Consider the following 5,561-nt stretch of genomic DNA (forward strand, 5'->3'; position numbering starts at 1 on the left):
ACTGTTATATTTTTCTTATTTTAAAAAAAAAAAAAAAGAAATCAAGTTAAAAAAGAACAAAAAAAAGGAGAGAGAAAGAAAGAGAGAGAACGAGAGAGAGAGAGAGAGAGAGAGAGAGAGAGAGAGAGAGAGAGAGAGAGAGAGAGAGAAGAAGAAGAAGCGTTTTAGACTGTCGCGGGTTAGTATTACAATAATAATAATAATAACGGACGTAAGGGCCTTAATTAATTAAAATAAAAAAAAAAAAAAATGAAGAAGCTTAGTCTAATGTAATACGATTAGAATGAAGTGATGTCTCTTGTATGTATGTATGTGGAAGTAAAAGTTAAATGATGAAGGAGAAGAAGAATAAAAATAATAATAATAATATATATTTTATATATATATATATATATATCTATGTATATATACGTATGTATATATATGTATGTATATATATGAAATATAGAAAACATTTTTGTGCGGTGTGACATCGAAATATGTGGCTTTAAATTATAAGCATACAACAACAATATATTATTATTATTATTATTATTATTATTAATATTCTTATTATTATTATTATTATTATTATTATTATTATTATTATTATTATTATTATTATTATTATTATTATTATTATTATTACTATTATTACTATTATCATCATCATCATCATTATCATCATCATCGTCATCATTATCATTATTATTATTATTAATAATACGCATTTTAAATCGAAGGAAGAAAAAGTATCAGAACTTAGCATAATATTTTCGTCCAAGTATAAAAGGAAAAAAAACAATATAATGTGTTAGCTAAGTATAATTAATTATGCGATTTAAACGAAAAGAGGGTAAAAGAAAAACGAGAAAAAAAGAAAGAAAGAAAGAATGCTTAAAAAAAGACTCAGTTTAAAGAAAACTAAATAATAATAATAATAATAATAATAATAATAATAATAATAATAATAATAATAATAATAATAATAATTAAAGAAACGTAAGAGCTATAAAGGGGGAAAATATGTAATGAAGAAAAAAGGGAAAAAAATAAATAAAAAAAAAGGAAAAAAAAAATTAAAAAATTAAATGAAAGACTGAATATTTCACGTGTTCTCGCGTACACGTGAATGAAACAATTGGAAAAGACTGCGTAAAGAAAAATAAATAAGGAAAAAGAAGAGGAAGAAAGGAAGAATGAAAGAATGAAAGAAAGAAAGAAGAAGAAGAAGAAGAGGAAGAAGAAAATGTAATGAAGGAATTTTGTCAAAATAATATAATTAGAAATTAGAATCGTGGTATGTGTGAAAAAAATGGAAAAAAAGATATGAGAATAACAATGGCGAAGAAATAATAGTAGTTGTATACTAGAATGTACACACATAAACATAACATATATATATATAATATATATATATATATTATATATATTATATATATATATACATACACACATACATATATATATATTATATATTATATTATATTATATTATATTATATTATATTATATTATATTATTATTATTATTAGAGGATAACAAAATACGTACAAGGCCACCACGCGGTGATTTCGAAGTTAATAGAAAAGAAGACGAGTTATCCTGCCAGTAATAAACGTACTGCCCTGTATATGGTTGCAACGATAATTGCAAGGTAGACGACTACTCCTTACATATGGAGGAGCACAATGAAAAAAGCAACGGAGAGAGAGAGAGAGAGAGAAATATAGATAGAGATAGAAATAGAGATAGATAAGAAAATGATGACATTCGATGATTGATGACTTGGAAGCAAAACGCTTTAATCTAATTGATCAACTAATAATATTCAATCAAATGGAACTGAAAAAAAACCTTTTGAATATGCAAGAGGAAAAGAAATATAGATGACAGAAAAATAGAGAAATAAGGAAATAGAGATAGAGAAAGATAAAAAGAGAAAGAGACAGAGAGAGAGAGAAAGGGAGAGAGAGAGAGAGAAAGAGAGAGAGTAGGATGATCAAAAGCTAGTCAAACCATACGTTTCTAATTTCTATCAGCTAAAATATATAGTTATTACTCGCGTACGTTACCCTCTGCATCGAACCAGAAACATATATTTACACACATCATACATACATACATACATACATACATACATACATACACACATATATATATATATACACATACGAAAAGAGAGATAGTAGAAAATAGAGATACATATTACAGATATAATATACATTCATACATACATAATATACATAATATACATACATCACACAAGAGAACAGAAAAGAAAAACTAATTATATTAATAATTGAATGAATAATTAATGAATAGATACGTATACGTATTAGCATGTATGTATATGTATTTGTTTGTTTTTTCATAAGAAGAGAAGAAGAAGAAAAAAGAAGAGAGAGAAAGAGAGTGAGAGAGAGAGAGAGAGAAAGAGAGAGAGAGAAAGAGTAAATGATATATCCAGTTCGATAAAAGTAATAATTGTTTAGTGAAAATACTTAAAGACTGTCCCCCGGTGAATGGATTTATTTTTTTTTTTTTTTATCTTTTTTCTTTTGATTAATAATTTGTTTTCTTTATGGTATCATGGTGTAACATCGTATTATAATATCCAAATGGATAGGAGAAAGAAAGATTGAAAAAAGGCAGGACCTAAAGAGTAGTAAAGTGACTACTAAAAAATCAAGTGAGAAAGAAAAGGAGAGAGAGAGAGAGAGAGAGAGAGAGAGAGAGAGAGAGAGAGAGGAAATGTTTGTGTGTGAGAGAGAAAGAGAATCTTTGGATGAAAATGTGTGTGTATATGTATGTGTGTGTGTGTGTGTGTGTGAGAGAGAGAGAGAGAGAGAAATTGATGAAGTATATGAATGAGAGTAAAAGAAAAAAAAGTAGAGAGGGAGAAATAGAATGAATGAATGAGAAAGAGAAATTTGTTATTGCTATTAAGAACGAAAATAATGGTCGCCATAGTCTTTTTTTCCTTTCTTTTTTCTTCCCCCTTTCACTATGTTCATCTAATCGTATATATAGAAAAAGAAAGAAAAAAGAAAAAAAAAACTCAATGTACTTATTGTGATAGTTGCTATAACGTGATAACAATGACGGACATTCGGCTTTAATTTTTTATCTCCCACTGCACTGGTGGCACTTGACGAAAAGAAAAAAGAAAAAAAAAGAATCTTAAAATTAAATTAAATTAAATTAAATTAAATTAAATTAAATTAAATTAGATTAGATAATTACCGTAATTAATAGGACGAATTTGAACAATTTAATTGTAAGGAAAAAAAAAAAAGAAAGAAAAAAAAACCGCACGAAAGAGAGAGAGAGAGAGAGAGAGAGAGAGAGAGAGAGAGAGAGAGAGAGAGAGAAATGAGACATATATACTACTGTGCTGTGAATGGAGTAATGATGAAAGAGAGAGAGAAAAAGAAATGATAACAAAATGGCGACCAATTACGCATTATTATTATTATTATTATTATTATTATTATTATTATTATTATTATTTTATTATTATTTTATTATTATTTTATTATTATTATTCTTATGGGCACGCTTACATATACATACATATATACATACACACAGATATAAACACAAAATTTAAATTTCCCGCGTAAATGCAAAGTAACCATTTTATTTTTTTTCTTTTTTTTTCCATATACATATATAGAAAAAAAATATATATACATATATATATAATATATAAAAATGTGTATATATATATATATATATATATATATTTTTTAGTTATTTCTCGGCGGCGCCAACTTAAGCCGACATTTCTTTTTAATGCGCATAACTTTTAATGGCGTATGATTTTCTCGAAAGCATTAGATTTTTTTATGCACGTGATTTTTTTCTCTTTCTTTCTTTCTTTCTTTCTTTCTTTCTTTCTTTGCACTTGTTTTGCTTTTGTTTTTCTTTTTATATTTTATTTGTTCGTACGTTCGATCAAACCTGTTGAAGAAATTTATGAAACGAATAATAATAGGGAAGAGGTAAAATAAAAATCTTGTGCATAAAAGTAGGTTTTGTTTAGAAATTTAGAGGAAGAAAAAAAGAAAAAGAAAAAATAAACGGGGAAAGGAAAGAAATGTATAGAGAGAAAGGAAAACGTATACCTTGTGCGTAATAACGGTCTTGATAATTATATGCCGTAAACGAAAAAGAAGAACGAAAAAAAAAAAAGAAGAAAGAAAAAAGAAGAAGCCAAACAGACAAACAGATAACGAGAATAAAATGAAAAGAAGAGAAAAAATCGGCAAGATAAAATTCTATCTATGTCTTCGAAGAGATGATAAGAATTGTAAAAGAAAATTGTCTCTTTTCCGCCCTTGCAGTAAATGCAATTCGGATTTTATATATTCTCTACAAGAAAAAATTAAATTATATAATATAGTATAATATAAACGAAAGAAATTATTTTATTTGTCTATATATATATATATATATTCTTTTTCTTTCTTTCTTTCTTTTTTCTTTCTTTTCTCTCTCAAAATAATAATTTCGGCATTAATATGTATATTCGACGTTCTATAGATTGAAAACGGCTGAAACGAATTTTTTTTATTAATAATGACAGCACCCATATATAGAAATAAAATTGGGTACGCGTTCGTGTAACGATAACGACTACGATTTGCTGCTACGTTTTGTAATAATGATAATAAAAAGAAAAAAAACAAGCAAATTGATATTGCGAAACGATAAGAGATAGGAAAAAATAAAAAAATAAATGAAGACTTTCGAAGGATTGAAAAAAAAAGAAAAGAAAAAGAAAAAAAAACGAAGGAAAATAAAAACGTACGTAAGCGAATTAAAAAAAAAAAAAACGAAAAAGAGAAAAAAATGAAAGAAGAAAAGAAAATGAAAGAAGAAAATAAATGAAAGAAGAAAAAAGAAAAACGCATTGCTGTGCACAGGTACGAGACCATATGGATAATAATTATTTTCACCTGGTTTGACTTTATAGTCTATCGTAGCGAGATATTTTGGTGATCGTCCTTGTTGCAAAACGATTCCTCTAGTACCTAGGATGATAAGATGAGAGGTATCTTTTTTCGATTGCCAAGAGTGCTAGCTGAAACGTTTTTTAGTCACATAAGCTGGGCAACTTGTAAAAATGCAATTTTTGTACTGTTATAAAAAAAATGAAGAAAAAAAAAATAATAATAATTAAACAGACGAAGGTACACTGACGTTGTAGCATGAAGAGCATTTTTTCAATAAAAGATTTTTCATACGCAGAACGTGACCTTGAAAATAAATTTAAAGAAAAAGTAACAAAAACATAAATAAATTATTTTCCCTTTTACTACATGCACATCCTTAAATTATTTATATATATATATATATATATATATATATATATATATATATAAGAAAAAAAGAAAACACCTTGAAAATAAAAATTAAAAAAAAAAATATTTTCTCTTAAATAATATCGTTAAAAGTATACAAAAAAGTGAAATAATAAGTGTGTATATATATATATATTTATAAAATATTTTTCATTATTTTTTTTTTTAAATCGACAAAGTATTTTCAGGAAGTAATAATTAATAACAAATAAAA

Source organism: Vespa crabro, chromosome 21 (genome assembly GCF_910589235.1).
Source record: "Vespa crabro chromosome 21, iyVesCrab1.2, whole genome shotgun sequence".
NCBI classification, from domain to species: Eukaryota; Metazoa; Arthropoda; class Insecta; order Hymenoptera; family Vespidae; genus Vespa; species Vespa crabro.